We start from the raw sequence: 24,586 nt of genomic DNA on the forward strand, positions 1-24,586 counted from the left end.
GACACAATGTAAATTCAAATTTCTTGGCAGGATATCTTGAGTGCGTTCTGATTCTCATTTATAGTAGACTACTAGTCCATATAGGCTCATTTTCTTGGCAGCCAAGTTAATCAGCTTACACTTCTCACTATCAACATTAATTACTGTTCTAGAAGGGGGACAAGTTTGAAATATATTGGTCCAAAAAATATTCCAAATCCTACTCAAAGCATTGACTATTGACCTAAAATCCCTTTTATCTCTTTTTATTTTTATTTTTAATTTTTTGAGAAACAAACACACACAAGGAAGAGAGAAAGATGTTCTAACACAAAAACACACTACAACTCCACTCAAAAATCATGATAATTTTTAAGGAATAGTGGAGCAAGTTATACTACACATAACACACACTCTTAAATAATGTGAGACAATTACCCATTCTTTTTTTTTTTTTTTTTGAGAAACAAACACACACACACAAGTGAGAGGGAAAGAGGTTCTAACACAAAGGCACACTACAACTATGTGGATCTTGGTTTAGAAAATCTTTTTAGAAACTTTTTAGGAAAAAAGAATTAATTAATTTCTTTGACAATCTTTTTATATTTCCCATAAAAGCAATATTAAAACTTTTCTAAAATGATTTAATAATAAATGTTCTAAAGGCATCAGTCCCACATAATTATAAAAAAATACTTATGTCCTAAATCGCGCTAAAACCCTTACTTCCACTAATCTTTTTTCTCTTCTATCTCTTAACTTTTTTCTCTTCCTAAATCACACTAAATACTCTATATTTTTGTTATAGACCCAAATTTTAACTAAAATAGTAGAGAAAGAAAAATATTGAATTCTGCATTACTTTTAAGAACATTCAAGTTAGTGAGGATACAACTTTGCAGATTTATTACTATATTCTTAACACTTTTATGTTAATTTAAAAAAAAAAAAAAAAATTCAACTTACATGTATAACTCCTATGTATTTAGATAAGTTTCTCAAAAAAAAAAGAGAGATTAGTTTCTTAATTTGATTGTCATTAACTATGAAGTAATTATTTTTGTTTTCATTATTTTAATAATAATGAAATATATATTTGTAGTTCATTGAGATTATGGAGAACCTAATCATAATAATGATTTTGATTTAAATTCTAGACTGACTCGTGTTGAGGTGTATTTTGCAAATCTTCCAATTGAGTAAACAAAAGTAGGTATGAAAAAACAAACTAAAATTTACATTTATATTAGATTTTGAATGACATTTACAATAGGAATTGTTATTAATATTTATTGAGGATAATTTTATTTTCAATTCTGTGTATCAATTTTCTTTTCTTTAGATAGCATATGCTTAATTTATCTAGCGGGGTGAGGTGGACATAAGGAATCTCAATGAGGTGTGAAACATAATTTTCTCAGCATAACCTTAAAAAACTAACAGTTGAATTAAAATTTTTAATACTATGCCAACGTGGCAATTTATGTGGCATGAAATAATATAATTTTTTGTCCATTAGTCACATTAGCATTTTTCATCCATCACTTAACAGTAGAGATCATTTTGACCCAATGCCAAAAAAGTTAGAGACTAAATCAACATATTTAAAAGGTTAATGACCAAATTGACACATAGCATAAATGTTAAGGACCAAATACATAATTTACTTGAAAATACTTCTAAGAAATTTATGAAGAGGCTCTTTGCATAATATTGATTTTGAGTCATATATATATGAAAAGTTGAAGGAAAATGAATAGAATCTTAGAATGGTTGATTTATAAGCTTAAAGCAACTAAGCATAACCTCTTTATTATATTTAGGATAAAGTTTAACTACAAAATTAGTTGTAACTTAAGGTTACAGCCTTATTTAATATCTTTTTATTAGAAGTGAATTTTGACAAATTCATTATTGGATTACATTTTTTTTTTTAATATCTTCCATGCTTGCAAAATTTCTAGAAAATAAAAGATCAATAGTTATGTTATCAATAAATTATTTAAATTGCAAGTTTTTGTTATTTAAAATTATGTATAAGCTATTAGATTATATAGTAAATAATTTCCAATTAATACAAAATTTGACATATGAATTAAGAGTATAATGAACATACAATTCAACAGTTAGATTTTCAAAATACGTAGTAATGTTAATATTATTAAAGAAAGTTATAACCTTATGTTACAACCAATTTTATAGCTAAATTTTGTACTTATAGTTATTTATAAAAAGTATAAAAGTGGATCACCTAATCTAATAATTACACGTGGTTAATTGAAACGGTTATAGACCAAGTATATTTAACGAGTGCTGAACCACAGGGCCTGCTGGCCCAAGTGGTACCTAGTCATCCTAGTGACTTCAAGCTCAAGGGTTCTAGCCCCTGCATAAACACTTACCCAGGAAAAAAAAAATAAATAAATAAATAAAAATAAAATAAAATAAAATTAACGAGTGTTGAAAACAATGAACTCCAAGACTGAAGAAGATACACACATTCTCTCTTCTAGAAGGCCGTCATTTTTGAAGTATAATTTGGATCCATGGTTGCGTTCAAAAGAATGCACCCAGCCAGGATTTCACGATCAATCAGCATATCTCTCAATCGTTGCTGTCTTAGCAAAAACTGCAGCATTACTATCCAGTACTTCATTCATATGTTTTTTTTAGAATTACGTTCGCAACATTTTCATCACATTTTGAATTTATTACTGGAATTACTTTTTTGGCAACTAATAATAACCAATAACATAACATGTTATTTAAAATTTTTGGTGAAAGTATTGTAAATATATTGAAAACATAACATCTCTCATTTTCAGTCACATAAAGTCATTTTTATGGTCTCCATTCTCTTGTGGCGGCCAATCATGAATCCACCTTAACCATTAAGTTTTCTCTATTCCACTTGACTTTGGAATGAGCCACAAGTGGAGTGAGAAAATCCGTATAAATCTAGATGCTCCCTTTCGTTTGTACTACGGAAGGAAAAGGCATTGGTGAGAGCGAGTAAGCATCAAATAAAAAGTACAAAGTTGACAGTAGCTTGGTCAAATACAAGATAAGGTGCAAGGGTGCTAGTGACTAAAAGTGAGCACGACCAAGAAGCTAATATATTTGAGAGTAGTTTGGTCAAATATATGAAAAATATTTTCCTGTTCTTGTGATTTTATCTGATTTTATGATAAGTGAGCAAGAAGCAAATCAAATGTTTGAATAATCAATAACTTTATTTATTTATTTATTTATTTTGAATCATTAACTTCATAACAAATAGTTATAATAACATGATAACAATACACAAACATGTAACAAACACATTAAATTTCCTAATTATGAAATTATATAAAGTTAGGTTATATAACTTATATTTATACTATACATGTACCCATTCACACAAATAACATTATAAAAAATTAAAAAGAATATACACAATTAGTATCAGATACAAACTCAATATATATATATATATATATATGTCACGCCCCAAACCCCAAAGGGTCTAAAGCATGAGAAAGACATCTCAAAGTACTTGTAGATTTTTTTTTCCCCTTTCCTTTGACAATCCAATCCACATAAATCATATCCAATACCAATATCAAGAATTATCATAATAATTCCATTGAATATACTCTCAAAGTAAGTCAGAGCTCTAAGCAATAATTACAAGGACCAATGACTACAAAAGAATAGAGGTCTGAATAAATAACTACATATCAACAGCTTGTCCCATTAGTGGGAATAAAGTCACAACCACTATAATACACAAAAGAATGAGTCAAGCTTGTTCTAAGATGTACAACATCTAATATGTCCATTAGCAAAGTTCAGCCTCCATCAATAGTTAGTCTAACTACTATTAGCCACCAAAAAGTTGTCTCAAAAGATTGTTGCATACTCTGAAAAATTTATAAAATAAAAATGCAAGTTTCATCTTCTAAATAATAATATGACAAGAATGATTAAATAATGAAACACAAAGTTTCTCAAAGTAAATACCTTGAAAATATACACTATAATCTGTGAGCATCAACAACATAATTTCCAAAACCATAGTATCTAATAAAAGATAAATTATCACAAATATACCACACTATCACATAGACCAGTCAAGGGATTCACCAATTCACAATTGGCATGATATTGTCTTCTTTGGTATGTAAATTCTTGGCCCCATGGACAGCAACCTCACCCATACCCTCAAGTTTTTTCTCTCCCCCCATGGGCAGTAAAGAGAGCGCGTCAAATAGGACCTCTCTTACATGTGGTCTCTTGGCCCCATGGACAGCAGTCTCACCCACAAACAATCAAGGAACCTCTTCCCCCCATGGGCAATAGGGAAGAACGCGTCATCCAAAGTGAATGGGCACTAACCTAGATTTGATTCTATTGTCACAAAGACTACGGAAACCAAATCAAGTGATCACTAAGAAATCACACATGGCATGGTGTTAAAACCCCATAAAGCTCACAATTATACATTTTCTTTCAAATACATAGTTTATAACTAGGTAGTTTCAAAAAAACCTTAAATAATCTTTCTTCCACAAAGTTTGTAAGGTTTTCAACTTCATTCTTGTCAAAAGATTTTCTAACAATTTCCCACATAACAAGACAAGATAAGCATCTTTAAATTTTCTAATATACCATAACATCCAAGATTTCCTTATCATAGATTAAATAAAAGATGCTCATTTTTCCATATCAATAATTCATGTATTTCCTCAAATGCAATACCAAATATGTTGCATTTTTCATATATAATCAATATATATAAAAGCAGAGATCTCATGCGGGGGTGCATGAGATCCTACCATGTGGTACTCTAATAGAGTATTTTTGCAAAAACATGGGCTGGCATTTAAAATTAACAAAAGGTTTTATACAAATTAAATCAGAGTTCATAGCAAGCCCAAGCCCATTTTCAAGCCCAGGCCCATTGTAGTAATAATAGCTACAATTAACGCCAGGTACAATTAACGTAGTGGCTTTGAAGTTCTCTCTTATAACACAACCCTCTCCTCTTCATAAGGGCGGAGCCATGTAGTGGCTTGGGGGGGCCCCGGCCCCTGCAAAAAAAAAAATTATTCCATTAGAGTAGGTAGAAAAAAAAATTGGGCCCCCCCAAAATTGGACAGCCGGCCCCCCCATGCCCAATTCTCAACTATTCTACCAAGCCCAGCTCAAATATGCTCCCAAGCTCAGCTATAGTTTCAGGCCTTATCACCTTATGTACTCCAAATAAAACAAGCTGGCCCACTCAAGTCCAAACACTAAAAACAAAACCTCACTCTCTTCATCTCAAAAAATCCACCCACTGACCCACGGAATCCCTTTCTTTACTTCTTATTCTTTTGTTTTGTCTTCTTTGATACACTTTCATTTGCACTGGTACTGTTGCGAACCTCCCAGCCCCCAAAACTCCAGTCCTCTGTACTCACAATCTGGAAAAAAAAAAAAAAAAATCCTGACCAATTTTTTCTTTCTTCATCAGCTTTAGTTTTGGAACTTGGTGACTTGTGAGTTTTTTGCTCTTTCTTAAGCATTAGACATTCATCTCTTTTTAATGTCTTTTTTTGATTTTCTCAACTATCTACACCTAAATATTCACATGCTCTTTATATTTTCATAGATTTTTAGAGAAATACATGTTTGAAGGCATGGGGAGATTGTTTGTGATGAGTCTTGAAGGGAAGATCTAAAGTTGGAGGCAGTCAGGCAGAGGCAGTAGGTATTGCCACATGGGTGACCCATCTTTGCACTTTGTGAAGACAAAGTTTCTAAGATAAAATTGTTTTGATTTATTACCTATTTTTGATTAGTTAGATATCATGTCGCTGTGGATGTGGCTGTGGGTGTCGTTAAATTGTTTGGTTTATGTTGTGTACCAATACTCGTGTGTTTAATTTTTGTTTTTGTTTGAGAGGTTATTATTAATTAAACTCGTATTAAAAATGGGTTGTATGTTTAAATTATAGTGAAAATTTTGTTTTTTCTTGAGAATGAATAACATCCATATAACTAATTAAAAATTTCTAATTAAAATTTTATTTTTTAAACTTCTTTTCAGGTTTATTTTTGAGTCATATTCTTAAAGTTAAAAGAATTTGAGCAAATGAAAAACAATTGATGCATTCTTTAAGAAAAAAAATGTTAGCAATTCAGAAATTAGGACACCTATGGCTGTAAAAACAAATGTTGATACTTCAATGCCTGATGAACACCCTGACCCCTCCGAATGTTCAAGAATTCAATCTGAAGAGATAAATCGTGATCCAGGATCACATAAACAAATATGTGAATTCCCTATCAACAAACAAGATGAAATTCGACGAGCTTATCTCAAAGAAGGTCCATATCAACCTAAAAATATAAACTATCCATACAACGATGATACTCATCGTCGTCGATTTCAACCTTCATGGTTCGAATCGACCCCCCCATGTAAAAATTCCTGGCTACGCCCCTGTATGAAACAATATTTTTCCTTTTTGTTCAGCCTTTAATTGCCTTTGGAAGTTTGGTTCCCCCTAACATTGAGAATATACAATGAAATGTGTTATTTATTAGGTGGCGATATATTTTGTATAATAATTGCATACAAAAATTTTCTCATATGGGTTCCACACTCTTTGGGCTCCACCCTTATTGGAATAGAATGTTACATGCATTAGTCTCATGTACTAAATTTGAACATTCTTGAAAAAATATGAACACTCATGTAAAAGTATGGATGTTAGTATGGATGTTATGTCTACTAAGAGCGTAGATCAACAAGTATGAAACAATATTTTTCCTTATTTTTGTTCTGTCTTTAATTACCTTTGGAAGTTTGGTTCCCCCTAATATTGAGATTCTACAATGAAATGAGTTATTTATTAGGAGGTGATATTTTGTATAATGGATTGCACAAAAATGTTCTCATATGGGTTCCACACTTGTGGAGTCCGCCATTCAATGTACATATACAAAACGTGAAATTGATAATATGAATAAACAATGTACATAAAAAAAAAAAAAAAAAAAAAAAAAATGTACATTGTTTATTATTAACGCATGTCTCCCAAATCAAGGAAAGAAACGAGTATAATATTTTTTTCTGAGGCACTTCTAGGCCTGTAGCTCAATGACACCTATTCCCCAATCCCGAGTTGTTCGACCCGGAAAGAAAAATAATTTTGTATATATTTATAAGGCATCTTTCCTTTAGAGACCTTGATTCTTTTAGCTTGAGATATGGCATCCTTGATTCTTTTAGCTTGAGATCTTATTCTGTTTATATTTATTATTTATTTATTTAAATATAATCTGCAGTGTGCACGGATGATGAGGCCACAAGTTGTGGTACTCTATGTATCCCTAACATTATTCTTTATTTATAAGCATTCTTTTTTTGAATTTGATTACAAGTCTATAGCATTTTTCTATGTTTTCACACTACTAGACCATTTGATAACCAACTATGGAAGAAGGAAGGCAATACACAATGAATCCTGATGTGTACCGAGCTGCTTCCATTGGTAACTCAAGTTTCTTTGAGAAGTTGACAGATCCCAGTACCCTTCTCCAATTGACAACCGAGAAGAACACTGTTCTTCACGTTGCATTGCAATTCGAAAAATTTAATATTGTGGAAGAGTTGGTTAGGTTACGTCCAAGCCTTGTGCATGAAAAAAACTCCAAAGGCAATACTCCGCTACATGTTGCTGTGAGGTGGACGGGAGCTTCTTCAACAGTAAAGCTCATAATACAGAAGGCCAAAGATCAGCGGGATGTTGAAGCAGGTGGTCAACAACTTCTGAGCATGGTGAATGAGGATGGGGATCCTGCCTTGCAAGTTGCTGTACAATATGATAGCGATGATGAGTTTGAGATTGTAAGAGAACTAATGAAGGAGGATCCAAAACTGGCTAAACATGTAAATAATGCTGGAGAATCCGCACTGTTCCTCGCCATGGATAGAGAAAACTACAAGATGGCTCGTTATATCCCAAGTGCAGCTCTAGACAACTGCTCCTATGCTGGAAGGCACGGCATGAATATCTTGCATGCACTTGTCCTTCACACGAATTGTTGTAAGTGCTGCTCAATCCAGCCTGCTTCTTAAATATTTTTTCACTAACTTATATATCAATCAAAATTGGTGAGTTCAATTAAACAGGTGTGGACAGAAATTGTTAACCGCATACAATGCATTCACACACACATTTACCCTTATGAAACCGTGTGTGAAGTAGTTTTTTACCCTTATGAGGGGGTGGTTTTTTTATTTTTTATTTTATAATTCTTTTCATCGAGGAACCAGTAAGAAAGGGTGTGTTTGGGATTGGATGTGTCCCTACAATTATTCTTACTTAATTAGTACATCTTTTGGCTAGCTAGGTTACGAAGGATTTAAAATGGGCCTAGAATATCATAGCATTCGAATCAATCGTCCTTCTTTAGAGGTTCTAGACTTTAGACGTGTTTGTTTAGCAAAATAATTTTTTGCTTTTTGTATTTTTGTCTCAGTTTGTTTTGTTTTGTTTTTTGTTTTTTTGTTTTTTTGTTTTTTGTTTTTATACAGATAAGCTAATTAATAACTTTTTGGCACACATGTAGTATAGAATCTGCCAAAAATATTCTATTGGGATAAAAGCTAGACATGTTTGCTTAGCAAAATGGTTTTTGGCTTTTTTGTACTTTTGTCTCCGTTTGTTTGTTTTTTTGTTTTATATAGAAAAAAAGCCCCAAAAAGCGCCACTAAAGTTACATTTGACATATAGCGGGGGTGCTATTGCGGTGGGCTATCCTGCCAGTGTTGCAGTGCCGCTATAGGTCGATTGCGGCGGTCACAAAAAGCGCCACTATAGATGTATCTTTTAGCAGCGGGTATAAAATCGTTGCTATATGTGATCAAAATTTGTGGAATTGACTTTTAGCGACGGGGTCATGCCCGCCACTATTGGTGTCTACCTTTAGCGGCAGGCAAAAGGCGCCGCTATAGATAGTCAACTGAAATAGATTAATTGTACTTTTAGCGGCAGGTGGAAACGCCGCTATATGTTTCAACCTTTAGCAGCAGACAATAAGCGCCGCTATAGGTATTCATTTAAAACATAAAATGTACACCTTTAGCAGCGCTTTTTGACCGCCGCTATAGGTATTTTTTTTTCTTAGCGCATTTTAAAACCGCAGTTTGCTAATAAATAAATAAATCACAATCCTATTACAAAGAACCTATAATAGTTTTAGTTCTACTAACATAATACCACAAATGTAACTAATTAACAACACCACAAATGTAACTAATTAACAACACCACAAATGTCTTGAAACTAACATAATATTAACATAGAAATGTATTATCAAATATATAACATTGTCCATAACCATCTTAAAATTAACAAAAAAAAGATGTGGTAATTTGAATAAAACAACCGCTGAAATTAATCTAATACTATAATCAAAGTTCCGAAGTGTTTAAAAATATCCTTCAAGACTTGAAAAAATGCGGTTGTTCTTCTATAGTTCTTTGTACACAAAAAAGTCCAAGAACTCCAAGATAAAACTTATAAGCTTCTTGGTTGATGAGATGCGGCTGATGATTTGAAGAGAGCTGGAGATTGTTCAATCAGAGGAGCATCCTACATACAAAGTATGATTACTTTATAAGTGCGTATAAATGAAATAAAATGACAAAAAAATATTACCAAGGTAAAAAATGGGAACAAGTTAAATGAAGAAATGTTTCTTGATCTTTTAGATTGACCATTATAGTTTGTCTTGATCTTTTATGGGAGGACCACCTCTCTTTGTAGCTTCCTAGTTTTGAAATTTTGAAGTTACAAAGCAGAGGCATAACAAGAAAGAATATCTTTACACTAATTAATATCTAATTAATATCTTTACACTTTATGTCAATATATAAGATTGATAAGTTGCCTAATTGTCAAGATGATATGGTGCCACTAGAAAGAAAGAAAGAAAAATTACATTATGATTATTGTTTCATATAGTACGATATCACTTTAAAATTTCGTCATCTTTCAATTTTTTGACGGTAGAACAATAAATTCTCCATTGGGAATCTTGTAAAGGAGACAATCTTAAAACCCAGAATGATGCAAAAATTATGCACACAAAGCAAGTGTCCCCCTCACCATAACCAGTGCCGAAATTGTTGGTGTTACTTTGCCACAACAACCAGTAACCCTCAAGAGAAAATTGACATTCTACAAGCAACTCATCACATGAACCTCTCCAAAAAAAAAAAAAGGAAGTCATATCAATCCACTAGGTATGCTATAATATAACAAAAGAACTAAACATAAAGGCCTCAACTCAGTAAGAATAACATTTCCACAATAAAATGGAGTTTGCTATGTAATCCAACAATCAAATGACCCCACAATAAAAAGAAATGTGTATTGGCTAACATCAAATTGAAATATATCAATTTAAAAATGTGATTTCATGAAAACACAAACCAAGAGTTAACATACATTTCATTTACACAATTTCACTTTCATTTAAGAAACAAATCATCTTTAATAATTCACTTTTAGCTATCTTCCTAATCAAACAATGAATTTAAATGCATAGAGAAGTTATCAATACATTTGGTAACTATAACATCATTACTAGCAATATTCTTTAGGAATGGACATCTCTTTAAATATGCAATTCCATTTTAGCATTCCACGTATGAAAAAGATAGAGAGAAGCCCTTAAAATGAATTAAAACTCAAAAAAAAAAAAAAAAAAAAAAAAAAAAAAAAAACAACTCAACAACAATCATCTAATATTACACAAAACAGTCAACACTCCCAATATCAGCTAAAACCACCTTGTTACTCCATGCAAGCCACCTGCTTGCCCCAATTCAACAACCCACCACAAACAGAGAGAGAGAGAGAGAACCTTAAGTCTTTCACCAAATTCACTTGCTTTGATTACACGAACTTATAGTGCCTCTTCTTTTTGCAATCTGCCAACAAGAAAAGAATATATATAAACCCAAGTTAATCTTCAAACAAGACTCACTTCAAAGCAATTCAGCTGAGAGTGAGTCACAAAGGAAGCATATCTAGAAACAACACACAAGTTTGTGTTATGCAAGATGAAATATAAAACAGCTTCAACTACAAACTCATGAGTGCAAACAGAATAATATATATATATATATATATAATTTTATTGAAAGGAGACAAGGCGTTACAAACAGAAGCACACCCAACTTACCTAGAGTCTGGTCTTAATAGCACACAATGGATTTGTTGTGATGGAAGTGGTAGCCCTAGCACCCACAGCAGCTAGTATATTTGCACCAAAATGATAAATAAATAAATAAAAGAATTTGGTATGAAATTACAGCATAATCTCTTTGAATGAAATTACTAATAATCTCATTAATAGCATCCAAAATGAAATTACAGCATAAGGACATGCAGTGTTACTTGTGTTTCTCTTTATATTCCTTGTATTCTTTCAATTTATAATAATGAACTGAATGTTACAGATTGACACGCAAAGAGATTCAACATGGATGGACAGATTCAAACCTGGTAAGAAGTTTTTATTTTATAACCAGAGAAAAATAAAATTAAGGACAATTATAATATTGTTGTGTTATAATATGCAGAGGACTCTAGAAGTCATCACCATAATTGTGAGTGCAACACAACTGTTCTACACGGTTGCTATCCATGCTGGGGTTGGAAGCGTTTCAAGAAGACCAAGACCCTATGGTGGAAGAGTTTAAGCTACAGTGCTTATGTGTTTATTCTTTTTATAAGTGTGTATATCCATGATGATTGTGGAATAGTATTGTCAAAAGGAAACCAAACAAAAAAAAAAAAAAAAATGACTTGGTGGTTAAATTTCTCTGTTAAGAAACTACAAGAGCAAAAGTTTTCAGAAACTAAAGGAGCAAGAAATAGCATCGTGTAGGTATAAACCCTTTTACATTTTTCTCATCCTTTTTTTTTCCAATTTCAAAGTTGAAAGTTGAAAGAGCCAGCTCTTGGGGTATTATGAGAGAAATATTAGGCTTACCCATGAAAGAAGGTACTTTCTTGTTGCTGTTTCTCTCTCTTTCCCTCTTCAAACATAAATAATAGCAATCAAAGTGTCAATCTTTACTACAAAAGCCAAACCACCGCCTTCTTCGTATGCTAGTTTGCAGAGTCTAGCAGCAGCAGCTGGAGCAGAGAATAACCATTCAATCGCTTCACTGCTGCTGCTTTGTTTTTTGGGGTCAGGGCTATTAAGTGAGCAGTGAAGAAGCTGAAAGCTAGTTACCTAAGCACTCTCTCTCTCTAGATTCTCTCTCTTTCTAAACACTACCTCACACAGACACACTCTCTCTCCTTTGAAAGTATAAAAACAAAAGACTGGTAAGAGTGGCAGTGAGTGAGAGAAGTGTTGGTGTGTTGTGATGTATTGTGTATATTGTACTGATTTTGTGTTGTTTAATTTGAGTTTGGTGCTTTGAGTGGATCCAGATCTGTGCTTCAAATACTGCACGTTCACTTGACCCTAACCTCTGACACTCTTTTATTTAAAAAAACTCTATACTATACTATATTATGCATTTTTTTTTTCTTCTTCTATCTTTTCCCAAGCCAATTTGTAAGAAAATTCCACTCTCAACCATGTGTTTGTGTACCACACGCACCAATGAGAATCAAGGTGAAGGTTTGGGACCCATAATACAAAATCACAATGTTTTGTGATTGGAGGAAGTTTCACTCGCTTATATTATAGTCCTTGGCTAGATTGGCTCATCATGTGTTGTTGAGGCAGAGAGTCAATGCCTCCCAATCAAATTCTCTCTCAAAAAAAAGAATAAGAAGAAAAAAAAAGAGAATTCTATTTGGTTTCTTTCTTAAAGGGGAAAAATTTATAAAAATTTGTTTCTCCATCTAAATGAGCACTAATAAATAAAAAACCTAAATAAAGAAGAATGAAATATATTAGAAACATATAAATTATGCATACAACTAATAGTAACAACATTTTCAATGTATTTTAGAAAAAAAAACTAAGACCTACGCTTATCCCAATTCCCAAACCCTCCCCATTAGAAAACTAGTTTAAAGCTCAACTACATCAACCTTCATGATTAAGAAGCTAAAATTTGAAGCTTTTATTGAAAAAACTCTACAATTCACTAATCATGCTTTATAAATCTACCACTTTAAAGCATTGTTTAACGCAATTTGTCAAACACTAAAAGCCAAAAAAGCTAGAGAGCTTCTCAGCTAAAAAGAGGTTAACTTTTTAGAAAAACATTCCAAAAAAATCAGTGAATAGAAAAATCCAAAAAAATAAAACCACTGTGAATGATCCAAATGCACAATACCAATAGCAGCAAAACAAAAAACAAAAAGTTAAAAAGAGTAAGTTTTTAAACTAGTGAATCCTGGACAAACTTCCACATGTTAGATACATTTCAACCCGACGGAACCTAAAATTTGCCAATCGAGGATCTCTAGCACCAACACATGTGCAACAGATGACAAAAACACTTTGAGAAATCTCCCTTTCAGTTGCCCGCTTCAGTGCTTTATATTTTTTCTCATCACTACTAGACAATTCTCTTGTACACATTAGGAGAAAGAAATAAGAAAAAACCAACTTCGAACTCAAAGATGCAGTTTTTATTTGACACTGATTAGGCACGGGAAATTCAAGAAGGATCTACGTTACTAGGTAAAAGATTAAAAAAAAAAAATGATATCCAAACAAAGTGATTATGCAGAAATGTCCAGATACCAAAGCACACTCAACAAGCTTTATTAAAGTTGGACAAAATCTTCTAAAACAATTTGGAAGTTAAGTCAAACTCATTTGTTTCCTACATTTCTTTCTGCTTAAAACAAGAAGAATAAATAAAGATCTAAAAGTTAAGTCAAACTCATTTTTTACAATTAATGAATTATAGTTGTTTATCAAGTTAGTTACAGTTACATATGATAGTCTAGTAGCGACAAGAGGTAGAGACATAATCTATCATTTCAATGAATTAACAATGCAATTGAAATTCATAAATAAGTTACAACTAACGAAAATTTTTTGATACACACTCAGAGAGAGAGAGATTATGATTGAAAGATTAAGACCTTCAAAATTAAGGGGATGTACTACCCCTTAATTTTGGTGTCAGTATCTTCAAATTGATCTTTGTAGCCCTTATTTTTTACTTCTGTATCTTCAAATTTGGTGGCATTTATTATGGTTGTAATTTGGAGCCTATAAGAAGAGGCTCCCCCGATATTTCATAGTAGTGTATTTTGAAATAAGAAGATATTGTCTGATTTGTGTTCTATGTTTGGTGATGAGGCTCCCCAGATATTTCGTAGTAGTGTATTTTGAAATAAGAAGATATTGTCTGATTTGTGTTCTATGTTTGGTGATGATGCCAAACACCCTAAGGTGGTAAAGTCTAGGGTTTTGTTTTGTTCTTTTAATTCCTGCTATTCACCTATACGTTCTACATCAACTACTTTCTAGATGAAGGAAGTAGTTTGGGAATTATTCTTCTTACAGGTGGAAATTAGTACCTTTATGCCTTTTGCAGACTTCGTTAAAGGAAAGGAACCAGCGAACTTTTGAGGGTGTAGATGCCTCAGCTATTCAGCTAAAATTGTAGTTCCTAAGAATTTTGTTTGAATGTTCACGAGTTTTGGGTCACAGTGAGATAAGTTCCATTGTAGATTTTATTGATTATTTTCCATTTCAATTGTAACTATCAATTTTACTTTCTTCAGGACTTCAGGCCTAAAGACACCATCATTTTTTAAAAGATAATAAAATTATTTTTAAACAAACAAAAAAACAGGATAGAGTTCCCCATATATGAGAACTAGACCTGGGTGTCACTCACACAAATAAACACAAGCCTTATCAATGCATAGTCAAGATACAAAAGGTAACACTGCACATAACAGCAATCATGTTATCCCTGCTTGACTAAAAGGCTAAACAAAAAGAGAAAGTTCCTATTCTACTTTTCAATATTTATCCACCAAAAAACTCAAAGTTCATTGCTTGACAACAGATTTATTAACCCAGTTGGTCCTTATTCTCAACAGGAAGGGATGAAGGCATATATGACCTCAGGTTCCGCTGAAACAGACTGCCAATCATTGGCTCATCCCTACTTTCAGACTAAAAACACATATCAGTAGCTTCAAATCCCCATCAAGATAAGATGCCAAAAATAAATTTTGATATGTCAATGTAAAGTTTAAACAATACCAAACAATAACCATTATACCACGATCTCCATTTCAGCTAAGTAAAACCCCATTTCATTTTCGCACCAATTAATTATGGTAAACAAATACACATCTTGGAGGGGGCTGGCCCATGATAAGCCCACCATTATCATGTTTGTTTAGCTTATCATGGTTGTTTCTTTTATGAGCTTATGATAAGCAGAAGATTTTGGAATCTAGTTTTATACTTTACCAAATGACAGAGATCATAGTACAACCGAAATTCTATACAAATACAGCCAGTAAGTCAGCTGCAGCTCAGGATCCTCTCCATTTCATTCAAGAAAGTCCATTTCATGGTTAAAGTTTTATTTCCTTAATCTAATGGTGTATGAACTACAAATTGCAAATTTAAATGACACGACACTAGATACACCTATAGATTTGCACATTTAATATGAATCATGAAATGGATTTCAAATGGAGAGGATCCTTATACCAGCAGGACACTCCAAAATCATAATAATAGTTTTAATAATTATAAATTTGACCATTACTTCAACTCACATCTCAAGTAAAAAAAAAAAAAAAGAGCAACAACCAAAAAAAATCACATATGCACAGTAAAACACACAAACATGGACAAAAGAAACAGAAAACATAATCACTTAATAAAACAAAAAAAAAAAGATATCAATCCCGATTGATGCAAACCAAATAAACCTATAAACTTAATTTTTGGGACCCACAAAAATAAAAAAAACTCTACTCTAACTATGCCACCAACTATAACTGCTTTGCTCATTCCTTTTTTAGTAAGTTCTTCAACCTATTGCCATAAACCAACCTAAATATACAACAAATTTAACAAATTCAAACACAATCACTTTAATGCATGGCAAAAAGTAAGTCATTTAGGGAAAGTCAAACTGGCAAAGCAAAATGACAGCCTCAATGAAAATCCATAAAAAGTAAGTACTTTAATTGAGAGTTCATAATACAGCTGCATGTGTACAAAAATTATATAAAAAAAAACCCCTCAAATTCTATTGTGTTCTATAATATTATTCTAACCAACATTTTTATGTACAAATGTTATAAGGAATAGGTAGAAAAGAATAGCTAATAATTAATGGTAAAAATAGACTACAGAGGCAGTTAGATTTAACAAAGTGAAGGTTTAAAAAAGCACCTTTGGTTCCTTCACGAAGTGCCTTGGCAACACGAAAAGGAGTCTTCTTGAGACCCTCTCTATTAATATCCTCCCCTAAACCATGCAATAGAACTCTGACAGCATCTTCAATGGCTATAGTCTCTGGTTAATGGAACCCAGTTTCACTCCACAATCACCAATCCAAGGAAATAAAAACAATATAAATCAATAGTTATATAGATACCAGCTAAAAAATTGAAAGTAAAGTAGTCCACCATTTCAACATTAAACAGCAAGAACTCAGAGGTTGTTATGACATGCTCCCACCATCCCCCAAAAAAAGGACAGCAGTTTCAATTTAACAAATATAGTGCATAGATCCTTCTATAAGGAATTGTTTTGTTCTAATATTTATACAATAAGAAAGACAGAGAGAGAAGGATATTGACACAATATATATATATATATATATTAATGATATGCCTAAGTGATATCACACCATTCTATACCAACATATAGTTAGTTTACCACTAGATATAATGACATAGACTTCATGCTTTCATCAGACACATAAATATGCATGAGAAAGATACGCAGATTTTCCAAGTGAATGGGCTATTCTAAATTCGAAACTACGACATAAAATTTTAGTTATTTTATTGGTAAGTTACACAAACAGCCAATGGATCTTGAAGCTAAGACCTCACCCTTCACCTTTCTCTTTTCTTTTTTAAGAGGTAAATAATAATTCTATTGACAAAAAACTACTTCAGGTGCATTGAACACCAATAAGTATAAAGAATTATATTGAAATAGTATGTAGAAAAAGGCAAAGACTCTATAAACTCTCCAATGGAGTTACTATTAAACGTTGCTATCAATTGAGTCCCTGTGCTTTCTACGTCCTTAAAAGTACAACAATTCCGTTCCCTCCATAATGTCCACATCAAAATCTAAGCACTTAGCTCCCAACACCCAACTACTTGAGCTCAACAACACAATCATTCATTCACACAACAAAACCCAACAACATGTAAAAAAGGAAACATCAAAACACACTAAAGAAGTGAAATTTTAATTAGCAATTCTCACAACCCAATACTAGAAAAAGAGAAACAATCACAAACCCACATCCAAATTGCATAATAAAACAAAACCCATATGGTCAAACTGCATCCACACAAACAAAAACAGCTAAAATCTTCTCAAACCGAAAAGCTTACACAAATCAATAGTACAAACAAATTCAATGTTATAATACCTTAAAAAATTGAAAGAAAAGTAGAGAGAGAGAGAGAGAGAGAGAGAGAGAGAGAGAGAGAGAGATACCTGAAGAAGGTATTTTCAGGATTGTGAAGCAATTGGTCTGAGGCTGAACAAACTTTTTCTCTCTATAACCCTAAAGCAAAAAAATGGAATAAAAAAATTTGAAAGTGATTTTTAATTGATTTTGATTCAAAATCAGAGCTGCGAAAGCAGACAAGAGAAAAGAAACTTTTACTTATCTCTCGCAGCATATACAATAATGCAAGGCGTCTCTTGGGATTATATTATAATCTATTCAACATTAATAAGCACAAATAATAACAAAAAAACCCTCACAAACATTAATAACAATAAGGTCCACAATAGGACTACAAATCATAGTCACCAATCAACAATCTAAGCAACAAGTTTCCAAATACTTCTCACAAAAATTATATTGAGCTCAATAATATCATACACACCCCATAATTTACGAAAGAATAAATAACAACATCAAAATAGGCCAACCCATCATAGAATCACCACTCAACAATCTAAAAAAGCAAGCTTCCAACAGCCTTTCACAACAATTATATCGATATCGATAATATTATACACACACCAAAATTTACGAAAGAATAAATAGCAATATCAAAATAGGCCAACCCATCATAGAATCACAGATCAACAATCTAAAAAAACCAAGCTTCATATACCCTCTCACAACAATTATATTATTGATTTCAATAATATTACACACCCCAAAATTTTATATATATTTTTATCAAACAAAAAGGGTAACTTCGGACATATATAATATATTATTATACAGCATAGTTTTGTCCACAACATGAGAACACAAACAAAAGAACACTTTTTTTATAAGATTCACACACAGAGACAAATTTATATAATATATAATATAAGAACAATATTCCAAACAACAATATAAATCATTATAAAACGCTAAAACAAAACGTGGGTTTTGTCAATCTGAGGCTAAAAGACACGACAAACATGCATATTTGTTAAGAATCATTAACAAGACATTATCGTTTCAGATCTTTAACAAAAAGAACACATGAAAAACACGAAAAACAATACATACAGAAAATTCTGGCTCTGTTTGGAAGAACACACGAAAAGGAAAAAAATCAAACATGCAAAAATGAAATTTCTCTTTCAACTTCAAAAGAAACGCAGCTTTTAAAGCTTTTTCTATATTATCTTTGTGAAAGCTTTTCTGTTTCTTTTTTTCTTTTTTTTCTTTTTTTTTTTCAAAAAATATTCAGAGATATGGATCGGACATGAAAGAATACCTAGCGGAGCTAAGAGAGAAGCGTTTGTGGGGTTGTTTGTGGCCCTCTCTTGCTCGTTTTCTCTCTCCCTCTCACCGATTTCCCATGGGGGCGAGTCACAGTGCTTCGGCGGTCACTGTGGGTCACTTGGTCATGGTGGGTCTGGGTCGTGGGTCACAGTTTGGTGGTGGATCGGATTTGGTGGTGGGTGAAATTTTGTGATGGCTGGATTTTGTCTTTGTGATGGTGGTTGTTTTGTGATTTGTGATTTGTGATGGCTGGGTTTTGTGATTTGGTGGTTGTTTTCTAGTGGTGGTGGCTAGTGGTGGGTTGATTTTGGGTTGGGGTTTATGGTGGTGGCAGGTGGGTGGGTGATGGTGGATGGTGGTGACTGTGAGTTTGCTGGGTTGAGTTTGCTGTGGGTTGGGTTTGCTGGGTTGGGTTTACAGTGGTTTGTTTTTGTTTGTGATTTGGTGGTTGTGGGTTAGGTGGTGGTGGTGGTGGTGGTGGTGGTGGTGGGTGGTGATGGCTGTGGTTGTGGGTAGTGGTAGAGACGAGACAGTGAGGAGATTCTCGAAGTGCCTGAGAAAGAGAGAGAGTGTGTGTGTGGGGGAGAAACGAAAAGGCGCTAAAAATGAAAAGGGGCAAAAAAACTGAGGGAAAATTTAGGCCGTGGTGGGAGAAATGTAAGGGTCTATTGCGGCGGTTCAATGACCCGCCGCTATATCTAAGCTTGGGCCGCTAAAACAGGTCTGTTACGGCGGGCCAATGACAGTACACCGCAAATACTAGAACTATTGCGGCGGGACAACTGGCCCGCCGCAATAGATCTCTTCTATAGCGGCAGGCCCAAAGCATGCCGCAATAAATGACTTATAGCGCAGATTTTGCACCCGCCGCAATAGGTCCGCCGCAACAACTCATTTTACTTGTAGTGTTTATAACTTTTTGGAACACATTTAGTGTGTGTTTGGTATTGATTATTTTTACCAGTTTTTATTATAGAATCTGCCAAAAATATACTATTGGGATAAAAGCTTTTGGGACTGGGATTAGTGGTGCGGTTTTTTTTTTAAAATGTTTTACAAAAGAAAGATGCAGCTGTAGAACATATCTTAAGGATAAAAAGTGAGAATAAGTGTCTGTTTGGGATCTGCTTATTTTGTTGAAATTGAAAATATTTTGCTGAAAGTACGGTAGATAAAGGTAAAAGTTAACTAAGATAGTACAATGAGACCTGTAAATAATACCAAAAAGTGCAGTGAAACTCATAAATAGTAGTAAAAAAAGTTAAATAATAAAATAAGTTGGCAAAAATAATTGTAAGGACACGTTTTGTAACAAATCGTAACCGTGTCGGGTTCGTACGTAAAAAGGCCCAAACAATATCATTTGTAGAACGTGGGTTTAAAAGGCTAGGCCTCAGTCACCAGACGGTGGGTTTTTCGTGGTGTTCATACATGGTTAAGTCGTCTTCGCCCCTGGAGTCTTTCTCTTGGAGGCGGGCTAGGAGGCTCTGGTTTTTGGCCATTTTTCCCAGCCTTTCTAATGGCGCACTAACTTTTACATTATATAGTCCTTCTTGGTTGATCCTATCCCTCCATTTGTTGGTCAGGCAGGTGCTTACTTCTGTACCTGTCCCATCAGCTGTCCCCTCTTACTTTTCTATTTAGTCGCGAGGATCGAAGTTACACCGTCCAAGCGTCTTTTCTCATTAACATGATCAGGACGTTGGCCGGTGCATTTAATGTGGAGGGGACGTATTTTCCTTAAACCTATCTCGCACCGTACCTCCATGTGGGCCTTATTCCACTCGCATTCCCTTTAGGGGACTATTTGGGGATAGTCTTCACTAAGACGTTGCTTTTCTCATCAAAGCCTCGGAGTGCCGAGGACAGGGTCGTCCTTAGCTATTCCCCTTAACCCCTCGGCCTTTGATCACTCGTCCTCGGCACACTACCTCCTCGGCACGGGCCCTGAGCCCGGATAGAGCGTGGGCCGGATCATAAGCTTCCCAGCCCTACAATAGCCCCTCAAAATCCTGCTATCCGACTCCTCAGACGGATAGGAGGGTTTTGGTGACGTCACACACCTGCCAATGCCTGTCCATCCTTATCACCTATCGGTTCCCGAGACTTTTATCTGCCCTAGATACGTTCCTAGAGCCCTTGGAAGGCGAAACGTGGCCTCATTAAATACGGGCGGTTTTGTGTTTCCCACGTTCTACGGTATGATGAAGATCGAACGGTGGTGATCCCTTGGTCTTTATGGGCGGGAAAATTTGTGCAGTTTACCCTAGAAAGTATAAGAGATTTTTTGGAACGGATCCGTCTCTTCAGTTTTGCACTTAAGAGTTCTAGTGCATATTTTCTGGGTTCATTTGAATTTTCGTCCAAATTCAAGTCTATCTCCAGCACAAAAAGCCTATCCGAAGCGTCTTTCCTCTTTTATGTAAGTTCCCTACCTCCATTAACTCGTGCTTTTTCTTTTCTGGGTTTGTTTTTCGTTGATTCCCTTTCCTCTCCCATCACGGGTTGGTTTTATTTAGTAAATCATAGAGATGGCTAAATTGAGACTGAGGAAATTAGTAGATACTGAAGAGGCGATGAATAAGTTCATCGTCGATTATAGGATTCCTCCCAACGTAAGTTTGAGGCATTGTAAGATGGGGGAGTGGCATTATAAGAGGGAAATGGGTGCGGTAGTAATTCCCGTCCTCGCCTTTGTAGAGGAGGGCATGAGAATCCCTATGGGGCCGGTAACGAGGGGTTACCTCAGGCACTTCCGATTAGCCCCCACTCAATGCGCCGGCAACGTTTTTAGGATTCTGGGTTGCATAGACGCCTTAAATGAGAAGATGGGGTTAAAACTGACCCACCATGATGTGAACTGGTGCTATAATCTCCAAAAGTTGAAGGGGAAAACCTTTTACATGAAGTCAAGGGACGAAAGGGTTCGATTAATCCAATGCCTCCCTGACTCCAACAAGGGTTTAAACAAGGATTTTCTTATCATCTCAGGTGAATGGCACGATGGCAATCCGTGCCCCATAGCAGAAGGAGAACCAGGTGGGGTAGTGGGAATGGAAGGGCGATGAGCCTTAATGCCACTCTAATCTAATGTTGTTTGGTAACTAATCATGCATGCGTGCTTTTCTTTTTGCAGATCCAAACGCCTACCAACGGCATTTTCACTTAGTCAACCGGGCGGACTTGGAGACCGTTTTACAAGCGGCAGTTTTCGTAAATGACGGGGATGGTCAAGTCTGAGCAGCTCACAAAATACTAGGATATCCTCCTGTTCAGAAGTCATTTGCGGACGCAAAGCACGTGATCAGCGCCAGCCATCCTTGGCTTCCAAAAATTACCGTGGTTGAGACAGGATTTTTAATCTCCCAAGAACCAGCTGTCCCCAAGAACATCCCACAAGTGGGCCCCTCCTTGTCTCATCAAGTAGCAGGGGACGAAGGCGAGCTAGATTGGCCCGAGGAAGGTTTTGGGGTATTTGACCTAGCCCTCCAATCCGAGAATCCTTCTGGTGACATAGGTGACCCAGCCTTGTCCGAAGCAGAATTGTCGTCAGTAGACACCTCTTCTCAAGCTGAAATGGGACTCAAGAGAAAGCCCCTGACCCCCCTTCTCCAACTCCTCGAGGGCCAACCTGGGAAGGATACGCAGGGAACGCCACAACCCGATGCTCCTTCCCCACCACCTCGGCCTCAGATTATCCAGACCAGGTCATCTTCCACCATGTCACAGCCACAATCCCCCCGCCCCGAACTTCCTGCTTCCTCCCAACCAACTCGGCCTCCTCAACCTGAAGGCACTGATTCAAAGAGAAAGAGGAGCCCCAAGGGCAAGGAAGCCACGGACGGGGGAAAATCCCAACCTTCTAAGGAGAAGGATGAGGCTCCGCGCACTAAACAACTAAAGATTGGACACCAGAGCAAGGGCAAAGAAATTGAAGTCCAATCCTCTCAAGGCAAGGGAAAGGGGATTGAGGCCCAGTCCTTACTGAGTGCTTGGCTTCCTGCCCCAATACTTCACGGGGGTCTGCTATTGGAAACTGCATCTATGAGGGACCCCGGAAACGGCGAGGGTGGCTACGTGGCAGATGCACTAGGGAGAACCATGCTACTCCCTACTGACATGGATGGTCTGAGAAAAATGAGGATGCAGGAGGTCTTCCTCAGTACTAAGAGGTACTTGGGCATGGTAAGGTTTCTTGAAACCTAAAACTTTATTAATTCTCGCCCCTGGTCCGTTATTAACTATGCGTTTATTTCCCTTACCAGGCTCTCCAGGCCATCTATAGGATGGAGGAAGAGGTGAACAATAAGAGTAAGGCAGCCGAGAATGAACGCACCAAGCGCATAACGACCTCGAAGACTCTCCAAGCCTCTGAGGATGAACTCACCAAGGTCAAGGCTGACCTAACAGCTGCTATTCGCGAAAGGGATAACGCTTCGTCGGGCCTAGCTAGCACTCAAAAATAGGCCGAGGACCAAACAAAGCGTCTATTTGAAGCCGAGGATCAGTTGCGAATAGCCAAAGATCTGATCGAGGGTTTAAATAAGAAGCTGGCCGCGGCCGAGCACGACAAAGGGGTGGCGGAATATGCCCATGATGAAGCCCTAAGGGTCAAGCAAGAGGCCGAGTTTGCCCAAAATGAGGCAGAGGTTGCCAAGGAAACGGCCGAGGATGATGGTTATAATGCGGGGGTGGTCGAAACCCAAGCCACCCTTAAAGCCCAGATTCCTAGAGTATGCAGGTTTTATTGCTCCCAGGTTTGGGAAAAGGCATTGAAGCGAGTTGAGGTGGATGCTTCATCTAATCTGTGGAAGGCGGAAAACATATTCTACCCTACAGCCATCCGCAAGGCCACTTCCTCCAGCTCCATGGCTACGGGTGACCAACCCGAGGAAGGGGTCACTCAGTCGGAGGACTTACAGGTCAGCGACTCTCCTGGCAAGATGCTCAAAGAGGGAGAATTTCAGGATGTGAAAAAAACATCTCAGCATACGGATCCTGAGGCACCTAAAGAGGTTGCTGAGCCCGTGGTTGGCTCTCAGATGTCTAGTGCTGAGGAGCCAGCCACACTTGCCCAGCCCCCACAGGCAATTCCCATTGCTGTGGTCCTCCAGAATACCGATACTGACCCTGTTCAGCCTTCCCCAAAAGGGGCTATCCTCCAGGGTGCCAAAGCTGATTCCGCTTCGCCTTCCCAGGACGTGGCCGACGCAAAACTAAAGAAATAGAACCCTTGGCTAGGCTCCGTACTTGTTTTCAGTTTAACAATTAACCTGTCTCTTTTTCATTTTGAAAACTTTGTAATCTATTGGTAGTTTGAACCTGTTGAATATGTATATATGAAATCTTTTTCTTCCTTTTTCTTTCTAGTTACTTGTCAGTTGCCCTTGTCGAGACTTACTATTGTTTATGAATTCTGAACTAATTTATCTTAATATGTTTGAATATTTGCGCATGCGATACATTTTAACATCATGTTTCAAAACCCTAGCTTACCTGCACCCGCAGAGCTTCGGATTCATTTCTAACTCTTGTTCAATGAAGACATAGGCACCATTTTAGATGTCATGCGTAGTAGCTAAGTCCTGCTTAGAGCCCAGGTTCCTTTAAAGTAATTGGGTTCCCCATAGGTTTGAGTCCGATGACCATACAATACCTTGGTTTTGTCCAAAA

At 35.7% G+C, this 24,586-nt stretch overlaps 2 long non-coding RNA genes across 2 annotated transcripts; both read right to left on the bottom strand.

Annotated features, from left to right (window-relative positions):
* Nucleotides 1–9,308: 9,308 nt before the first annotated feature.
* Nucleotides 9,309–10,957, bottom strand: LOC115979257. The gene is made up of 3 exons (XR_004089009.1): nucleotides 10,888–10,957; nucleotides 10,128–10,225; nucleotides 9,309–9,611 (listed from the first exon to the last, which is right to left on the bottom strand). It is a non-coding gene; the product is annotated as an uncharacterized LOC115979257 (long non-coding RNA).
* Nucleotides 10,958–11,214: 257 nt separating this feature from the next.
* LOC115979256 lies at nucleotides 11,215–19,346 on the bottom strand. Its single transcript, XR_004089008.1, has 4 exons — nucleotides 18,906–19,346; nucleotides 17,671–17,740; nucleotides 16,381–16,526; nucleotides 11,215–11,279 (listed from the first exon to the last, which is right to left on the bottom strand). It is a non-coding gene; the product is annotated as an uncharacterized LOC115979256 (long non-coding RNA).
* Nucleotides 19,347–24,586: the final 5,240 nt, after the last annotated feature.

The sequence above is a fragment of the Quercus lobata genome, chromosome 3 (genome assembly GCF_001633185.2).
Source record: "Quercus lobata isolate SW786 chromosome 3, ValleyOak3.0 Primary Assembly, whole genome shotgun sequence".
NCBI lineage: Eukaryota > Viridiplantae > Streptophyta > Magnoliopsida > Fagales > Fagaceae > Quercus > Quercus lobata.